The 21,163-nt window shown below is 44.7% G+C and overlaps 1 protein-coding gene across 10 annotated transcripts in view; it reads right to left on the reverse strand.

Annotated features, from left to right (window-relative positions):
* LOC130867667 (protein FAM156A/FAM156B-like) overlaps window positions 1-21,163 on the reverse strand; it is a 49,948-nt gene that overhangs the window by 9,795 nt on the left and 18,990 nt on the right. For 7 of the 10 annotated variants that reach the window (XM_057759776.1, XM_057759769.1, XM_057759775.1 and 4 more), the window contains exon 3: window positions 1,941-2,109. The exons of 1 other annotated variant lie outside the window; for it this stretch is intronic. The gene's annotated coding sequence lies outside the window, so the exon portion shown is untranslated. Of the gene's footprint in view, window positions 1-1,940; window positions 2,110-2,334; window positions 2,825-4,999; window positions 5,445-21,163 lie in introns of those variants that run through there. 2 more of the 10 variants (XM_057759770.1, XM_057759777.1) reach the window with 2 other exon arrangements.

The following is a 21,163-nucleotide window of genomic DNA, read 5'->3' on the forward strand; positions in this document are numbered from 1 at the left end:
GAAATGCCCCTGACCCACCAGAGCAGTCTAGTGTAACTCCTGTGTTCCGTGCGGAAAGACACGAGGTGAGTGGGAAGTCCGTCTCCCAAATATCCCTCAGCAGCAACAGGGGAAGTCATGACAGGAAACGTGCCCCTTTCTTTCCTGCTTCCTTCCCTCCTCACATTTCCAATCTGCTCAGAGAACCCTCTGACGTGGCTATGCAATTCTACTCCTCCTTCACTCTTAAATTTTTGTAATAGGGTCTTTCTCTATAGCTCAGACTCTTATCAAACATGTCAATCCTCCTGCTTCATCCTTGTGAGTGTTTGGATTACACACATGAGCCATCATAGCCAATGATACTATGGTTCTTAATAACAAACTCATTTCACAGGTAAGACAGAACTTCTCTCAGGATGATATATAGGCACATGGCACATGGATGATAAATAAAGGCACAGAGATCTGTGCTATTTGGGAATTTGTCAAGAATTAGAGCTCTTGTCCTGAACTAACATACCACATTGCTCACTCAAATATATAAGCACAAAGATACACAGTGCTCACCATGTAAGAAAGTCAGCCCGTGGCCGTGAGTAAAGAGAACCCTTCCTCACTAAGGAAGAGCAATTCCCCACTTCAGCAAACAGTCAGGAGGATGTAGGGAGGGTGCTGGATGCAGGTCAGGTACAATCTGTGATCTACTGACGCCACCGAGGACCACCAGTCTTTTCCTGAAATCTACAGATGCCACAAGCCTAGTGTAGCAGAGAACTTTCTATTCCTGTACTTTTCTTGAGAGCAGATATCCCTAAAGCCCCCAGCAGATATTCTTTTCTACTCATGTTGGTCACCTGTGGGTCACTCACCCATTCCTCTGGCAAATGGTGGCCAGTGGGATAGATGATGGTGGCAGGCTTTGAGGAAATGTTTGGCATAGGTGTTACAAGCCAAGAAAACTTTCACCTGTAATCCAAGGTTTAGAGCTCAGCTTACACAGGACTTCTTCCACAAGGCCTTCTCCGTTTTCCATCTCACCATTTGGTCTGGGGACCTTCCTAAGATTCCAACAGCACCCTGTATTTTCACTAGCCCAGCCTCAAGCCTATTCAGTTGTCATGTGTGGTTATCTGTACACCTAAATTACTAGTCTGGGAGCCAAGTGAGTGGCCAGTGAGAGTCCCTGGTCACCGTTCACAGCACCTTGTCCCTGGTAGGTGCACACTAGCCTCTATCATAAGAATTGTGGAGAACTCAGGGCTTTTTGATAAACATGTAAGACTGTCAGCCTCTCAGAATCGGTATTTTCCACATTGCAGTGCAGCAGAGCCCCAACACTGAGCGCCTGGGTAATGTGCCTAGAGATCAACTGATTACAGAGAATGGAATTACGGCCTGGGTCTGCCTGACTCGAGATGTCTGCTCTTTGGTGGTGGAGCAGTACCTCTTTGAATTCTCAGTCTCCCCAGATGTCTGAGTTAGAGATTCTCTTGGGACACAGTGTTCAGACAAGGAAGGCACGGATGGTAGTGGGTGCCCAGAGCAGGTTAAGTGGTGTGGCACACACTTATCAACCTGCACTCTGGCCATGCTGTGTTCTCAGTATCTGGTGACTGCCAAACAAACCTTGTCAGTCTATGAAGCCTAAAGAAACCTGGCCAGGCTCCTTCTCTCCCTCATTTGCACCCCAGTATGCACGAGGAATAATAAGTGGCTAAACAAGCAAATGCTTGCAATGTGGAGGCCATCAACACTACCAATAGAGGTTGTTCACTTTGAAAATTAAATGTTATCTTTCCCACATTCCCATCTGTAATAAAATACACTTAGGAAATAAATTTATTTCAGTAGAGGAAAATAGAATTTATTAAATCCATTTGTTTAAATAATATCAGGAAATTTTGCTAAAAATGTCAAAATCTCACATCTGAGCATAGGTGCTGAGAGTGGCCACCTACCACGTAAAAGTGCAGCAGGGGAGAGCCTGGATTCCAGCAAGGAGCACTGCACAGACAGGTGAGTTGTCCAGGTGCTGGCTCACCGGATTTCTCTGCTGTCTGTGCCTATCAGGATAGATCCTATCTCACCAGGCCAGGAGAAGAGAAGAAAGTCTTCTTAGCAGTGTCCCTAGAAAAGAACATCAAAGTCACTGGATGCTGAGTGAAGCCCAATTATGAGCGTTAAAGAAGAAATGAGCAGGACACTGAGCACAGTTATCAGCTTGGGGAGCTCCTGCATGGGGGAGTAAAGACGTCGACATGAGATGTGAGCTGCACTGGAAGTTGAAAAGAAGGATTCAGGAAAGGGCAGAGGACGGGGCAAAGCACCAGGGGGAAGAGAGTCATTGCTCACCAGTGACAAGACCTCCTGGCCAACACAGTCACTAATCTCTGCGGTTACAGCATAGATCCTGCCACCCACGGCCTGTGTGACACCATCACGTCTCCTAAAAGACAACACCACCAGACTAGCCAGAGTACATTCGCCAGGGGTGTATGTCTTTTCTGGGGACACAGTGGATCCATCGATAACATGACCAGTGGATCCCAACCCTCAGAACGAGGCCAGTGTGATGAAACAAAGTCCTGTGACGCATAAAGCAAGACACTGGGGTCTGCACGGCTGCTAGACCCTCGGGAACAGTAGCGAGAGAAGACACAAAACTTGTCATTGCCCCAAAGAAACAGAAACTCAAGATTAAATGTGCCATGGCCATTCAAAACAGAGGCGATTCCGCTAAAAACAGCTGCCATGATAATACTGCAGAACACGGAGGGTTGTGTAGCCGCTGCCCTGATAACACTCACTTCTAGACGCTGGACACTGCAGGGATAAAAGGCACAGGCTTTCTCCGGGTGAACGGAACAATAAGTTGTGACACTTCCTGTATTCACACACAAATCTTGCACGATCACTTTGTTCAGAGGACTCCTAAACTGCAGGGCAGGACCGGATGTGAGAATGCCAGCAGCACCTGTGATGGTGTCGGCAGAGGAATGAAACACCGAGGAGATCCTGGGGCTCCATGATCAGGGCTTAGCCTGGGTGTGGAGGGCTTTGGTGTACAGGCTGGGTAGCCCTTCCCTGACACTGCGTTTTCTTTCTGGGTAGATGATATATATATATATATATATATATATATATATATATATATATATATATTCTTAGGGCTATGATAAGCAAAATTGATTTCCTTTTCATATACACAAAACCTACAGGTGATTTGATACAGTTTTATACTGATATAATTCATGCACATTTAAACCATTCCCGTGTGTTTCTGTCTTTCTATTTGTCTGTGTGCATGCTCGGACTGAACGCAGATCCCCAGGCATATAAAGCACACAATGGACCACTTAGACACCTCCCCACCCTTGCTTCCACTGTAACAAGCTTCCAGGAGGAGGTGAGCTCTGGAATTTGTGTCTGGTTTCAAAGTGGTGCCAGGAAAGTCTCAGGACGTGAGGCATTTGGATTTGGCAGGGTCACATTAGGGCTGTTCAGTGTTCAAACAGTGTTGCTGTCCTCCCTGCAGATGAGGTAGCTGGCCATCAAAGAAGCTCAGCCACTCACTGGTGGTCACACAGCTAGGTTTTGATGGTGGCCACTTCTTTTCAGGCTGTCTTTACTAGTAGCATCAGTAATCTAAACTCTCAGGCCTACCATCTATGCTTGAATTTGCATCCACCATGTTCTAGTTACAGAGGTCTCCCAACCTTTAATTCCTCACCATCTGGTAAATAAATATTGGACATAGATTCTGTTTCAGTAAAGGACTATCACTTGAGAAGGCAGCTAGTCCTCACAATACACAACTGGCTGCTCATCCCAGCCCTGAATGAGGATCTCGGGTTTCCTTTCCACCCTCAGGCAGACTAAAGAAAATGGGCAGTGGCCATGGTCTTAACTATCTCGTGCAACCCCATGTACAAATTTCACAGTAACTGACAGGTGTTTCTTCACAAAAGCTAGTGAGAAAACATTTTCTTAGATACCAAAGAATTGTAGGTGAAGACACTGCCTCTTTGACAGAAAGCTGTTGAAATAGTTCTCCTTAAAATATAGGAACCCTTCTCTATTGCTCGCGAGGCTCGGCCACAGAAGGACCCTCACTTGATCTTTTTGGACAAGACTAAGGAACCAGCGCCCTCACAGAGGTCAACACACACACCCATACTCTGGCAACAGCGTGAGTCAATCTAGAGAAACCATTTCGGGAAGGCAAACGGAAACCTGTGCAATCATAACAAGCAACCTCCCACCCCACAGAGGTCTCCAGGCCAAAATCCGCTGTCCTCCAGAAGCCAGGACTATTGGGCCTTCTCTCTGAGTATCTTCTGATGTAGCTGGCATCTGAGGAAATCTGTCCAAGTACTTGCTGCTGACACAGGAATCACAGAGCTTAATTTTTTACCCGTCTATTTCTAAGTCACATTCTGGTCCTCATGTTTGTCAGGAATCTCAAGGAGAGTTTCTCTGACGTTTCTATCTGGCTAATGTTGTCTCCATTGAAAACAGTAACTCTTCAGGGACTCTGTAGGGCGGCAGATGGTGTGGGCGGCTGGCAATACCAAGGAAACAAGTCATCTCTGAGCTTGAACACAGACTTGAGCCCCGCGACAGCCCAGGGGCCGAATGGTAACTACAGGAAATGGTGGTGCCTTCTCCCTGTAAACTCCCAATCCCCGGAGAGAGAAAGAGAAATCCATCCCACAGAGATAGCTCAACCATGATTCTAACACTGAAGAGAAGGGCCTTCTGAGAAAAACAAGGATGCTTCTCAGAAAGCACCATGCTGGCACGCCAAGGAGGGATCCTGGTCTAGACCCACATGCACACAAGTCCCACTCTAGAAGCTTCTCTCTGGGTTTCACATCAACTTGGTCCATCCCACGGAGCCTCCCTCCTCCTCTCCCACCCCCTCCCCGCACAGGTTCCCAATTCCCTCTTTTGCCTGTTGCTCCCACATCTCTCCCTCCCTCCATCTCCACAGAACCCTCATGCCCTCTTTCTGAACCTCTCGAAGCCTTCACTGTCTCACTCTCATTCTCCCTCTGGGTCTCTCTGGTTGTCTCCCGGAGGTCTCCTCTGAGAAACAGGTGCAGCAGTCTGGCGGCCAGAGCACCACTTCCTTTGCTGAACCCTGGAAATGCGGCTTGGCTCTCAGACAGCAAGGGTTAAGACCATCAAGAGGAGCGGTCCTCCAGAGGCTAGAGAGGCCTTGGCGCTGCAGGCAGGGAGTGCAGGCCCAGCTGGTGTCTCCCAGGCAAGGAAGACTTTAGAGGAAAGGGATCTTCCTTAGCTGCCTCTGCTGCAGCCCGAATCTCCGGGGAGGCTGCAGCGATTTTCTCCCCAGCAGTGGTGCATAGGTCGTCGCGGCCCGCACTGCCCAGCTCAGGGACCTGCGGTCTCTATGGAGACCGCTCTCCCGACGAAGGGACAGTAGGCAGCAGCCGCCTCCAGGCACCTCCCCACCGTGGGGTGCTCCCTGGGGTCAGGGGAAGAGGTTGTGGGCAGCGGAGGTGACATCACATGGGGGCTCCAGGGATTCTAGGAGCCTTCTTGGGAGCTGCCTGCCCTGGGATGCTCTGGTCAGCTGGGGTCCACAGAGTCAGGGGAAGATGGGTCTCTGCTCCTTGAGTTTACTGGTTGTCTTTGAGTGAGGGCCTGCGCTCATGGGGAAAGAAAAACCATTGAAGTAAATGAGTTGCACCAAGGCTGCCAGACGTGGGGATCGAGTGTCTAGGTGAATTTGCTGTTTGGTTTGCAGTTTCGTGAGGGAGAAGTTGGCTGTGGTGGCATATGGAGTGGGAGAGGAATCATGGGAACTGAACTCTCATCTGCTTGCTCTGCGGGGATTTTTTATCTTTGTGCCCAGGTAGTTTAGAAGCAGCTTCCCCCCGAGTGCTTGAATTCCACAAGATTAATCCAAACATCAGCCATCAGCCCACACCTTCTGCACAACTCGCCCTCCCTCACTGCTCCCTGTCAGGCACCCACTTCTTTCCTGTTGTTTAGGCTAGAGCTGTGGTTCTCAACCAGAAGGTCGGGACTATTTGGGGGCCAAATATCAGATATCCTGTATATCAGATATTTACATTACAATTCATAACAGTAACAAAATTGCAGTTAGGAAGTAGCAATAAAAATAATTTTATGATTGGGTATCACCACAACATGACTGTATTAAAGGGTCACAGCATTAGGAAGGTTGAGAACCACTGGTATAGATTTGAAGCCATCCTTCATAGGTGCTTCTCTCTACCAGCCCCACAAGCCTGAAGACTAGCCAGGTCCACCCACCATATCTGTCTGTGGGAGATCTTTACAAGTCTTTATACCTGCCACCACTATTGGTTCCCTAGTCCACATAATGTAGGAGCTGTACACATGTGGCAACAGAAAAAAAATTGAGCATTCAACAATGAAATTGAACTTGAAATCAAATGTGTAATATATATATAAGATAATTCTGGCAGCTTCTGCTCCAGGTGCACGGTGTGACATCAGTACAGCCTTAGTTGTGAACACACAATTTGTGCCTTGTGCATGTGCCACCGATCCAAGCTGTGCTGCACCATCAGAAATACTTGGAACACCCTGGGCTATCAACACTCTCGTCAGTCATCATGTCATGAATTACAGTGTTGTGCTGTGCGTACAGAGTTCTCTGCTCTTATAGAAACACACGGGAAACAAAGGCATTTCTTTCTCCTCCTACCATTACTCAGCACTTTTGATTGTGTTGGGTTAAAATGCTAGATTTGCCGCACCCAACCTTCAATTTGATATGCCATGTAAACAGAAACAGAAGAGTGGATGGGGGTAGGGGTGGGTGGTAGGAGTTGGTGGAGAGAAGGGGAAATAGCAGTCAGGTTGTAAGAAACAAATAATTATTTTAATATGATTGAGTTTTTGACTTGGGTTAATTTTTTAAGTGAATTAATGAATTTTGATTTGGGATTCAGATTAATTTTTAACAATCTGTGAAATGGTTCTAAGCATACTTCTGTTTTGCCATTTATACTACATATGTACATGAAGCTGAGTTCTCAGCATTTATTATAATATCAAAATGACACTGGGTGGTAGTGGCACATGATTTTAATCCCAGCCCTCGGGAGTCAGAGACTGGTGAATCTCTGTGAGTTCAAGGCCAGCCTGGTCTACAGAGTGAGTTCCAGGACAGGCTCCAAAGCTACAAAGAAATCCTGTCTTGAAATCTAAAAAAAGGGGACTGGAAAGATGGCTCAGTGGTTAAGAGCACTGGCTGCTCTTCCAGAGGTCCTGAGTTCAATTCCCAGCAACCACATGGTGGCTCACAACCATCTGTAATGAGATCTGGTGCCCTCTTCTGGCCTTCAGGCACACATGGAGGCAGAATGTTGTATACATAATAAATAAATAAATCTTAAAAAAAAAGAAATCTAAAAAAAGAAAAAAGAAAAAATCAAAATGTCAGTCAACTCTGAGAAATGTTGATAACGTTCTAAGTCCTGCAGATCAAGATTTAATTCTGTATGTAAAGATAAACAAGCACTTCCATCTCATTATTATGTGAATTTGCTTGCATCTTGAATAGATGGTGAAATTATTTGCCTACCGTGACGTCATGGACCTGCACTCCTAAGCTGCTGGGCACTGTAAGTTAGTCAGATCTCACACCCTGAAGAAATTACCCCATGCCCTCTACCACTCTGTAACCAATAGTTAAGAAGCCAGTTGTGCTGTGGTTTTATGTTGTGGACACAGGTCCTTGTGTTCACAGATGGGCACCAGAGAAACTAAAAATGTTAAACACACAGTGTTGTCTCTTCAAAGAGATGTATAACCTATAACCTGTTTTCTACACAGATGGCTGGGAATTGATGTGTGATGTCCTTCTGTATATGCATTGCTTTTATTGGTTGATAAATAAAGCTGTTAGGATCAATGGCTTAGCAGAATACAGCCAGACTGGAAAATGGAACAGAGATAGAAAGAGTAGGCAGAGTCAGGGAAACACCATGTAGCTGCCAAAGGAGGCAGATGCCATGTAGCTGATGAAGGAAAAAGATGCCCAGAACCTTTACTAGTAAGCCACAGCCTCATGGCGATACACAGATTAATAGAAATAAGATATAAGAGTTAGCCAGGAATATGCCTAAGCTTTTGGCCAAGCAGTGATGTAATAAATATAGTTTCTATGTAATTATTAGGGTCAGGGAAGCTAGGAAACAAACGAGCAGTCTCCGTTTACAGGGAATGAATGTGGTTAATAGCCTGGTGACGTCTGCACTATATGTAGGGCCACAGCATATCTGGTTGTCCCAGAGTCTTACGAACAGGACCAGAGCTAGTTACTAGACTAGGTGACCTCTGCGCTATCATTATGACTGAGACCACATGAGATCCCCCCAAAGTCTCTTAAGATGACACATGCAGTCCATCTATCAATCCCATCTTTATGGAAAAAGTGACATGTACTTTGAAATGAGTTTCAATGTAATTGTGCCTTAAGCTCTATTGTGCATATGAAATTTTGTTATAATGGGACACTTTCTTCCAAATTGCACTCTATTTAAATATGCCTAAATTAAACTGCCCAGTGTCAGACTCTAGAAGTTTGAATCAACACTGGCTGAGTCACGTTGAACTGAACTTCCTTCCTGCCTCATTCAGCGTGACACTCTACTGGCCATGGTGATTGCAGAGGTCCCCCACACACCCACACACGCACAACTTTAAAGCTTCTAATTTATGCTTCTACTTGGCCCTACTCTGATCTTTATCACATGGGCTACATTGAACAAAATCATGTGGTACATAACATCCTGCCATCCTCTGAAAGGGAATCAAATTCAGATATTTTCTCTTGTGGAGATTTCTCTGAAGCCTCATGTCCACTCTGGTATCTATCCATGATGGCTTTTTCTTTTATGTTTGCTTTAAGCTACCCATTTTAATGGATATTCTCTCCAGGTTTTGAAGGGAAACCTCTCTTTCCCTTTAAGGCCCCATTCATTGTGGCTGTATTATAAGATAGCATCTCTTTTTAATGCTTTTGCACTTTAAGATGCAATCATGGTCTCGTGGCCCTTTTTGCCAATAAGGATAATTTTGGGTCATCTTCTTTCTGTAACCAACACATCTGCAGTCCTATTTTAGCATATATCAAAAGGGTTTATACAATAAATTTCTGTATGATTTCCTCTCGGTAAATGTTGCACTTCTATACTTCCATACGCAGGGTCACATAAAAGTCTCAGGCAAAGGTTAAGAGTCCATGCCTCCAGCACCCATGTCTACTCACCCTCCTGTCTGCCCTTCACAACCACCACTGTTTAACCAGTGTTTCATTGCTGTGAAAAGATACCATGACCAAGCCAACTCTTCTAAACCAAAGCACTTAATTCGGGCTTGCTTATAGTTTCAAAGGCTTAGTCCATTACATCATGGTGAGGAATATGGTGCCATGCATGTAGACGTGGCCCTGGGGCTGAAACTTTACATACTGACCCACAGGCAGAGAGAAAGGGAGAGGGAAAGAAAATAGGCTGGGTATGGGCTTTAGAAATGTCAGTGCTCATCCCCTATCCCATACTTCCTCCAACAGGGGTCACACTTCCTAGTCCTCCTAATCCTTTTAATTAGTGTCACTCCCTGGTGACTAAGCATTCAACTATATGAGCCTATGTGGGTCATTCTTATTCAAACCACCACAACCATCAATTCATAGCTTCTCTTCCTGCCAGCAGTGTTGGTGCCTTGCCACTCATTCTCTAATCTGACAGGAGGGACCACTCCACCTACTAATAAGGTCACATCATCACTCCTGCCAGATTCCGGAGAAGCTGCCTGCTCCACTTCGAATAATGCCCCTCCTCCTTGACAAGGCACATCTGACCCTGCCTAACCCTCATCTGCAGCATACCCCTCTTGCGACTGCACCCTTGTCTAAACTCTAACCAGTACACGGGGCTTGTCTGGTTGGTTTTAATGCTTTATATGGACTAAATGCCCTGTACATCTCCCTATGATTTCCACAGCCTGACAGGTGACATTCCCTTTGTCACGCACCTCTTCACTTCTCCTGCCTGACTTCCAATTAACCTCCCGGCTTTCCATCTTACGCAGGGTGTGGTTGGATAAGAAGGCAAACTCAAAAGTTTTGATATTTTGACTGAGGGGCAAGTGACGGTGATTTGTTAAAATTCCCCAAATGGACTGACTAATTGGAGTAGAATCTGAGAGCAAGGTTTTCTGATTAACGCTTAAAGGAAGGTAGACTACAGAGAGGTAACAAAGAGAACTTTCTTGAATGGAGCCATTATTTCACTCTCTATCATGAAAAACATCACATTATGTAGTTTATACTAGAAAAATGAGTATCAGAATAAATAATGACACATAATGAAAATAAACATATGCATTTAAAGGACTTTCAGAGAAGGAGTAGGACACATATAGCATAGATCTTCCCTTAATTTTCATGGACCTGCTTCTGCATTTGAATTTGGAGTGAGAATTCTGTCCCTAATCTTGTTTGCTATGGTGGTGTCCAGGCTAAGGACATACCTCACTGGGAAGAGAGAGCAGCAGAAATGTAGATAGAATGTGTCACTTCATGGCATCGCTGTACAAGGACTAAACAGGAGTGGTCCTCATTATTGACTGCATTTTGGTGAAATAATTCTTCGCTGCAAGATTAGTGCCACTGACTTATTATACTGACTTGGAATCTTTTAGCACAGGGGCTGGCCATTGTGAATCTTCAGAGATGTAGAGGTTAGCCATGTTCCCAGTCAGGGAGCCTGGAAGGGACTCGACAGTCTTTTTAATACCCCCAATAGGTGCCACAGACAGTGAGAGGATGTTCCTTGTGCTCCTCCATGGCCTCTGCATTAGTTCTTGCCTCCTGTTTCCTGATTTGAGTTTCTGTGCTGACTTTCCTGGATGATGACTACAAGTTGTAACATTAAATAAACCCTTTCCTCCCCAAGTTGCTTCTGGTCACGGTGTTTCATCACAGCAATAGAAAATATTGAGACACATGTGAAGTTTATCTCCATGCACTTTAGTCCATTCTAACTCTTCTTACTTAGCACAACATTCCTAAATATGAGATGTAATCTATGCCCTGGCCACTGGGGAGTGGACTTAGTCATTAAATTGCTTGTCATACAAGCATGAGGTCATGACTTTAATCCACAGCACCAATACACAAAAATATGGTCACAGGGGCACATATCTGCAAATCCAAAGTTGGGGAGGCAGGCAGATTCCTGGAGCTCAGTGGCCAGGCAGCCTCGCCTAGCCAAATCAGCAAGTTCTTGGTTTACAGAAAGATTCTATCTCTAAAAGAAAGCTGCAGAGTGACTCAGAAAGAAACCTGACATTGACCTCTTATCTCTACACATATGCCCATGCCCACACATGTGCATGTGCATCCTAAAGTCATATACATAGGCAAGCACACATGCTTTTCTGTAAAATTTAAGTTTGTTTGTAGAAAATGTCAGAATGTGTTCTGGATATAGTCTACTGGCCCTACAAGAAGAATATACGGTCTGCCAACTACTAGGTACCACTAAGAAAGAAATGAGGTTAAAAAAGCAAACAAACACCACAATCGGAGTATTTTGAACAAGTGAACAACAAAAGAAAAGTTTGGAGTGTTACTAGTCCCACCAGTGCCACTCCAAACTCAAATACGGCTTGAGGTATGGCTAGCTTCCTGGAGGCCCCGCATCGTGTCCTCCATAGTAGTATGTTACTTTTTAGTGGCCCAATGGGAGAAGCACATTAGACCCATCAGGGTGACTCTTCCTGGAGTCTAGCTATTACTCATACATATAGTTTTTAGTGTACAAAGGTCCAGAGAGACTAAGAACATAGCCCAGTGATAGAATACTTACTTAGCAGATATGAAACCTTGAGTTCAATTCCCACTCATGCAAAAACAAGCACACAAAACAAAAAACTCTAAGTCCCAAAGAAATAAGTATTTGAACCACAAGAAAACAATGCCTGGCTAGGTGGGAGATGCCTGTAATGGTAACACTTGAGAGATAGGCACCAAGATCACTGACATTTGGGGCCAGTAACGAAGAGAAGAAACAAAATGGGAGATGCTTGGTATCTCATGCAGAAAAGGGTGAATCGAGAAGTCACATCCCAAGTCTGCCTGACTCCAACCAAAGAGGATCTCCAAGGAGAGCTCCTTACCCTCCTCATCTACAGGGAGTGTATAAGGGCTTGCTCAGGAAAGACATGCTAGGCTGTTTTTACAGTCACGCTGACACCCTTTGCTTACATTCCACTTGGTAAGATGGCAACACTGTACACCAGTGGAATATTCTTCATTGCAACACTATGTCCACATGTGAAAGGCAAATGTCTATCCTGGCAAACCACTCTGAAAGGTTCTAGGACAATACTTTGTTGGCCTTCCCCAATGTTGCCCTTACCCAACATCCCTGGAGTCCGTTGGTGGGTAATGCTGGCCTCAGAAACAACTGCTGAGTTTTCCTTGGGGAGGCAATGCCGTTTCAGAGGCACTAAACGACCCACCTCCAAGCCCACTTTGTGTGTCACTTTTCAATTTCAGTCTCTGTCTGAGAGATAAGATTGCAGGAACCAACAGAACCAGAAGAGGCCCTTCTATTGACAACAGCACATCTACACTACAGAGATGCACATCACTCTACAGAGAGTTGTGCAAACCCCAGAGGTGGTATGGGACCTGCCAGGCCAAAGATGGAAACCCAGCAAGGCCTTAGATCACTGCCTTCACCCGTCTTGACTCTGTGGCATGTCTAATGTAGCTACCCGCATAAACCTTCCATCCCACAGGTCTGTCCTGTGAAAACCCTCCCACATTCCCTTCAGGTGAGGAGGGTCAGGAGCTGTCTTCTATTTCCAGGGTACTGCTACACCAGAGTGGGGGCATCTTCCTGCAAGGATGTGGTCTAAATCATCCCCAATTCTCCTCCGGGTCCTGCACCTACAGATGAGCTACTCACCTGCAGCTTCAAAGATGCTTGCTTATTCAGTGATTGAAAGACGGTGATTCGAAGTACTTGGCCAATGGTAATAGTAGGTAGCTGTCAATTGTAGCAATTACTTGTGCAGTAGAAGTGGTTCAGAAAGGTGGACCAGACAAGAGAATTACAACCTCTATAATCGGATTCTTTCAGTTGGACTGGGAGGAGAATTGCATCTTTCATCTCATACCTAACTCTGGAGCTCTTACTAAAAGAGGATATAGGGGCTGGAGAGATGACTCAGAGGTTAAGAGCACTTCCTGCTCTTGCAGAGAACCCAGGTTCAATTCCCAGACCCAACATGGTAACTCACATCTGTGTCTTCAGTCCTTAGGGAATCTGATGTCCTCTTCTGGCCTCTGTGGACACTACATGCGTGTGATGCACAGACATACACAAGACATACAAATGAGCAAAACAGTCATACACATAAAGATTAAAAATAATTTTTAAAAGAGGATACAAACTTCTGTAGTACAAGCCAACTAATCTCTTATAGTCTCTCAGGCTCAGATCCGGCTGGCCTCACAGAAGAGTTGCAGCCATCAATCCATGTGCCCAGGGGCCAGTGCACACAGTCAGCCCCTCAAACATGGCTTCAATTTGAAGGCTGGTGAGCAAATTCAGGCTGACCAATTGAGCACATGAGTCTGTAGCTACAATGCAGATGCCTCCTGGTGCAAGAGCAGGAAGGCAGATCCTCACCTGACTGAAGTACTAGCTCATTGCCCAAGCGTTCCAATTTGCTGACTACTTTTTCCATGTGTCCCTCTTTTGTCTGGCCCCGGCAGCCCTGCACAGACTTGCTGGCAGCATCTGTGATCCTCAGTTGTCTTTTTCTGTCAGGTTAACCAAGCAGAAGCATCTCCACCAGACAGTATCCTGGGTGCCTCCCCCCTTCCCTTCAGCTCTCATCTTACTGACTGCCAGGGTGTCCTCCATGTGCCTGGCGGGGGGGCTCTTCTTCACCCTCTCCTCCCCAGATGCTCCCTTTGTCAGGAAAGCCCCATATCCAGATATCCGCTTGGCTGACTCCTCCTTCACACTGATGTCAGAAAATAGTTTTCTCAGTGCTGGTTGTTCTGGTCACTGCAACGGATTCCAACCTGCAGCTCACTCGCTTCCTACCCAAACTTTCCATCCTGTTACCACAATTGGTACAGTTTTTCTATTTCCTTCTTTCTTTTTTTTTTTAAATTACATTTTTGAAATTGATTTTGAGTCTGTGTCTCTATGCAGGTGGGTGTCCGCGCACATGCACGCAATGCACATGGAGACCAGAAGACAACTTCCATAGCCAGTTCTCTCTTTCTACCATTTGGGTCCTGGGCATCAAACTCAGCTCATGAGACTTGGTTAAGCCATCCTGCTGGCCTCTTTTCTGTTCTCAGTTCCCGCATCCCTACTATCAACTGTACTGTGCAGCTTGCCAGAGACTTTGTCATCTGCCACCTTCCACTTCCCATTTGGGAAATGGGAAATTCTTTCCTTTTCTCCAGTTTTCTTTTTTTTATATTAACATTTGAATTAGCCTGCTGAAAAACTCTCATATTTTAAAGCATGAGCTTGTTTTCTTCCACAAGACACATTGATGGTTTTTTTAAGCTCTCAGATTGCATCTATATAGCAACAAGCAGATATTTTTAACAATTAGCAATACTCTAACAAAAAAAAACATGTGGGCCTCTCTTTCTTTAGGTCCAGGAAAGCTTTCCTGAAATATTTCCTTTTTTGTTTGTCTGTTATAAGGATACTTTTTACTTTATTTTTAACTGAAAATAATGCTTACACAATATATTCTTATCATGGTTTTTCCTTCCCCAACTCCTTCCATCTCGTCCCTATCCACCAACTCTATGACTTCTCTCTCTCTCTCTTTTAAAAACATCAGGAAAACAGCAAAACAAAACATAATTTAAAAAAAATAACAAAGAAAGAACAAGAAACACACACATTCATGCATACATACATGTATACATATGCACACACATGCACACACACACACGAACCCATAAAAATGCAAAATTGGAAACCATAATATACAAGCAAAAGATCATTAAGATGAAAAAATCCCCAAATAAAGTGATATGAGACAAAAAAAAATCTACAAAAATACCACGAGTTCATTTTGTGTTAGCCATCTACTGATTGGCAGGGGACCTGCCCTGTGTGACTAATATACCGTGAGACTCCATTGGAGAAAACTAATTTTTCCTTTGCAACAGGATGTCAATTGGTGATAGCTTCTCAGTTAGCGATGGGGTCTGTGTCCACTTGCCTCCTCAGCACTGGGGCCTTCACTGGCTTGGACCTGTGCAGGTGCCCAGCCTGGAGATTTCTGTCTGATTACCGAAGTGTAAGGCATGGGATAAGCATACGTGACAGAAAGGGATGTGCCTGTCTGCATCCCCACTAAACTAAGAGCCTGGGGGCAGTCTCTTTTCCCTTTGTGGTGCCGCTTCATCTGTCTGTCTGCTGCTGCCTCACCCTCTGCCAATGACAGCTTCTAGGAACCTGCTAAGGACACCTGCCTTTGTTTCCAACTACGGGTTCTTCCTCTCAAGAAATCTCAATTTAGTTAGTATTGTGGCTTTGTTCTGGGCCCTCAAGTTACTTTTGGATGTGTTCAATTGTGAACATACTGTAGTGGTTTATGAAACCCTTAGGAGGATGTGACACTCCTAGTTGGGCCAATGTGGGAGACTTTTCTGTGTTTCTGGACAGTTTGTCAGATCAGAACATCTGGAGAGGGTCACAGACCCCTCATGTCTGGTCTTGGTGATGTGATCACCAAATGGCTCAGACCTTTCAAGACAGGAGATACAGAACCAAAGACAGACCAGGCTTCACTCTGGGATGTTGATCTCCCATTAGCTCAGAAAAGGTCATATTATAAACAAAGACTCTCAAATATACTTCCACTATTGGTCGCTACTCCCCCAAATATCCCAATGACATATAGCAACCAAATATCAACACAGGAAACTATAACTCAGATGCCTCCAAACTTTCAATTAAATAATGTTATGTATTGTTATAGTGTGTGTGTGTGTGTGTGTGTGTTGTGCATTGGCACATACGTGTCACAGAGTTACTTTGTAAAAAGAAGTTACTTTGTAGAGTCAATTTCCTTTTTCCCACCTTTATGTGGGTTCTGGGTACTGAATCCAGCTCATAATATTTATGCAGTAAGTACTTTTACCAGTTGAGTCATGCTCCCAATTTACTCAGTTGATCTTGTCTTTTTCACCTTCCTATGTAAATCCGTGTATGTCTCTCTTAGGGTCCTCTTTGTTGTCTATGTTTTCTGGGATTGTGGATTGTACGCTGGTTTTTCTTTGCTTTATGTCTAAAAGCAACTTATAAGTAAATATATATTATATTTATCTTTCTGAGTCTGGGTTATCTCACTCAGTACAGTTTTTCTAGATCCATCCATTTGCCTGCAAATTTCAAGATGTTATTATATTTTTACCCCTGTGTAGTACTCTATTTTGTAAATATACCACATTTTCTTTATCCATTCTTCGGTTGAGGGGCACCTAGGTTGTTTCCAGGTTCTGACTATTACAAATAATGCTGCTATAAACATAGCTAAGCACATGTCCCTGTGATATGATTGAGCATCTTTGGAGTACATACCCAACAGAGGTATTGCTGGGTCTTGAGGTAGACTGTTTCCTAATTTTCTGAGCAATCGCCATACTAATTTCCAAAGTAGCTGTACAAGTTTGTATTCCCACCAGCAATGGAGGAGCATTCCCTTTACCCCACATCCTCTCCAGCATAAGCTGTCATCAGTGTTTTTGATCTTGGCCATTCTGACAGGTGTAAGATGGAATCTCAGAGTTGTTCTAATTTGCATTTCTCTGATAGCTAAGGATGTTAAGCATTTTCTTAAGTGTATTTTAGCCCTTTGAGATTCATCTATTGAGAGTTCTCTGTTTAGGTCTGTACCCCATTTTTAATTGAATTATTTGCCAGAACAATTCTTAACTGCATCCTAAATATTTACCCTTATACTCAGAGAAAGTACAGCTCCAGACCCCTCATCCAAGAAGCTTGTCTTTGCAACAGAGACCATTACAGAAAGTCATACCAGGTCAAAATGCAGAGAACAGCTGATCACAGAGTTCCCAGCCCCAACTCTAGCACATTCCTCACAGCTAAAATAAGTAAATAAATAAAAATAAAAAAAAGACAACAATGAGGAATCGAGGGAGGAAAGGTTGTAAGAGGCAGAGAACTAGGAAGTCTGCAGAAAGATTGTATCTCCTAGAAATGACAGAGAAGCATCACCCCGATACATCAACAATATGGCTGTGCAAATAAAACATGAAAAAGTACAATATTGATAGGCATGCTGACATGGAAGGGGAAAATCTCAAGGGGCCCCCATCTCTAGACAAAGAAATGAAGGCAACTAAGGACTGCTGAGAATTCGATTTCCCAAGGAATGACCCCTAATTGGCTATCCAATTCCAAGTGCTCAGCTCTGAAACATATACAAGTAACACTAAACAAACTCAGCAGTGTGTGTGTGTGTGTGTGTGTGTGTGTGTGTGTGTGTGTGTGTGAATTAAATAAAAGGAGGCTATGAATTTGAGAAGAAGCAAGGAGGGGGGACATATGGGAGATTAGAAGGAGAAAAGGGAAGGGGAATGGTGTGATAATGAGTTCTTTCATTCTAGTATCTCCCGACTTACTCTTAGTCCAGCCTTAATATGCCTGCAGGAGTCCCTCTTACTACCTCCCTCCACCCCAGCGTGACTCCACCTGTTGGTGTGACCCCAGGGACCCCTAGCTATTTCCTGATACCCTCTCAGCCATCCCTTATAGCTCAATCTCATTCTTTTGGGTCACCCGCCAACTTGCAGAAACACTTTCTACCAGGGACCCTCAGGGACCACACTGGGTTGGGACTCAGGGAGAAAATTGTTTTTCTCCTCTCATGCAATACATCCCAAATGAAGTTTCCCCTCCTTCCACTCCTCCCTGCCCCCACCTCCTTTCTACCCGAGGTCCACTCCTAGGTTTGTATCTAGTCTTGCTGTATCTTGCTATGCTGTGTTTAGTTGATGTCCCTGGGAAGTAGGCGATTTTCACTGTCCTTGTCATGCATTCCCATCTCTCCAGAAATACCCTCATGCCCGCTGCAGCCTGACTGCGGGGCCCTTCCTTCCACTCACTTTTATTCTCTGAGGACTCTGGCTCTTGAGTGTGGACCCGGGGTCTCCCTAGCTCTTTCCCACGGCGCCCTCAGTAATTTCTCCTAGCCCATCGTCATTTCTTTGTGTCACCTGCCAACACACAAAAACATTCTCTACCAGGAGCCCACAGCCACTACACTCGGCTAGGATCCAGAGTGGGCAACACCAACAAAAGAACAAACACCCACCCAATAAAGACAAGACCAGATATGTACTCTAAGGAACACCTCAAGCATCAAATTCCAGATACCTAGATCCCGTTGTTTTCTGTTTCCTCTCTGGTCTTCTTATCTGTGTGGCCTGTGGTTGAGCAGGGAATCTCTGCCCAAGTTGGGGGCCGGGGCTAAGACAAGGTGACAATGAGGAGAGAGAGGACTGGGGATAGGGAGGGAGTACCGTAAGGGGGGGGGAGGTTCATGGGTTAGAGGCCTACCTGGCATCTGATTGAGCTGGGGGTTTCTTGTCAGAGATTAAGCAGGGCCTTGGATATGGCGAAGGGGAGGGAAGGGAGGATTGGGGATAGTGTCAGGAGGAGACACTGAGAAAGTAGAGGTCAGTGGGCAGAGGGACTATCTGGAATTCTGGGAGTCGGAGGTGTGGCCTCTAGTCCAGCAGGGAATCTCTCTCTGAGTTTGCTTACCTGTTCTTCTGACTGATGTGGCCTGCATTTGAGCAGGGGATATCTGCCTGTGTTGGGGATGGGAACATGGCAATGAAGGTGGGGAGTGGGGATGCATGGATATCCCTGGGAAGGAGAAATAGAATAGATTTTGCAGGTGGACTGAGGATGGATGGGGACAGGAACAGAAGAGATCAGGTAGGGGAAATCTAGTGTAGTGAAAACGCCCTGGAATCTATGAGGGTGGCCCCAGAGAGAACCCTTAGCAATGGGGAGTATGGAGCCTGAAAAGGCCATCTTCTGTAACCAGGTAAGGATTTCAGTGGTGGAACTGGGACACCAAATCAGTCACAAAACTTTCAACCTGCAATTTGTCCTGCCTATAAGATGTCCTGGGGTAAAGGTAACACAGAACTTGTAGGAATGTCCAACCAATGATTGGTCCAACCTGAGACCCATGCCATGAGAGGCAACCCACTCCTGACACTGTCTGAAGGGCCAGGAACTAGAGGTTAGATAGCCTAGAGACCTGGGGTAGAACCAAACACAACTGGCTAAAAAGAAAAAAATAGATTCCTAATACTATTCTGCTATACTCATAGACTGTGCCTAGCCCAAATGTCATCAGTGAGGCTTCAGCCAGCAGCTGATGGGAGCAGATGCAGAAACCCACAGCCAAACATTACGTGGAGCTCAGGGAACTACAGGGAGGAAAGACTGTAGGAGCCAGAGAGGTCAAGGGCACCATGAGAACATGGCCCACAGAATAAACTAAGCAGGACTCATAAGGGCTCACAGAGACTGAAGCGGCAACTACAGAGCCTGCACGGGCCTGTGCTAGGTCCTCTGCATGTATGTTATGATTGTGTAGTTTGGTGTTCTTATGAAACTCCTAACAGTGCGAATGGGAAGTGTCTCTGACTCTTTGGTCTGCTCTTGGGACCATTTTCCTCCTACTAGGTTACCTTGTCTAACCTTGATATGAGCGTTTGTGCCTAGTATTATTGTAACTTGTTATGCAATATTTCAGTTGATATCCTGGGATGCCTGCTCTTTTCTGAAGGGAAATGGAGGAGGAGCAGATCTTGGGGAAAGGGTAGGTGGAGGGGGAGGACTGGGAAGAATGGTAGGAGATGTATTGGATGAGAAAAGAATAAATAAATAAAATAAAAATGTTTGTAGATGAAAAATGGATAGGTAAGACAAAAAAAATTGTTAAATCAAAACAAAGGTTCAGGCACAAGACATCTGGAGAACCTGTGACACTATAAAAAGACCAAACTTACAAGTGAGTTTAGAGGAAGGAGAAGGAATCCAAGTAGAAAGCATAGAAAATATTATCAACAAAATCATAAAAGAAAATTTTTCTAGCCGAAGGAGACGTCTAACATGGTACAAGAAGCATACAGAACACCAAATAGACAGGACCAGAAAAATAAGTCCACTCAGCACATAATAATCAAAACACTAAATGTACAAAACAAAGAAAGGATATTGAAAGCTGCAAGGGAAAAAGATAAAATCACGTATAAAGGCAAACCTATTAGAATTACACCTGACTTCTCAATGGAGGTTCTGAAAGCCAGGAGGGCCCGGACAGATGTTCTAAAGCTCTGAGAGACCACAGACTCAAGTCCAAGCTACTGTAATCAGAAAAACTATCAGTCACAATTAACAGAGAAGGAAAAACATTCCGAGAGCAACCAAATTTAAGAAATTTTTATCTACCAATTCGTCTCTGTAGAAGAAGCTAGAAGGAAAATTTCAGTCTTAAGAGTCTAATTACACTCAAGAGTTCACAAAGAATAAATAATCCAAGAACAGTAAATCAAAAGAGGGAGTGAAAAATTCACAATACAAGAAGGCATGCAAAAGAACAAGCAAAATCTATCCATATGTACAAAGAAACAGCCCTTACCTCAAATGCTGACAGTTACTGTCCAAACTGAACGAGCAGGACACAAGAGGGACAATGAGTGTTGCCAAGACAAGGCAGTTGGAAGAAAAGAAAAACTCCACCCCTGTTTACAAAGAGCCTTTTACTTGTGCTACATGAAATGAGACACAAGATTATAGATCTAATGGGCTTGGGCAAAGTCTTCAGCATCCAAGACACAGAGGATGGCATAGATGATGAAAACCACAAAAGTCAGAAAAGCAAAACTTAATCTGAATTTATTGAAAAAGGGGTTTCAGCTGTCATTATTTGGGTTCAGGGACAGACTCAGGGGAAACAGAGGAACAGAAATGATTTACACTGGGAAAGGGGGGAGATACATGTACTCTGAATGGAAGATGTTGCCACAAAAAGCAGGAAATACAATGTC

The sequence above is a fragment of the Chionomys nivalis genome, chromosome X (assembly GCF_950005125.1).
Source record: "Chionomys nivalis chromosome X, mChiNiv1.1, whole genome shotgun sequence".
In the NCBI taxonomy this organism is placed as follows: Eukaryota; Metazoa; Chordata; class Mammalia; order Rodentia; family Cricetidae; genus Chionomys; species Chionomys nivalis.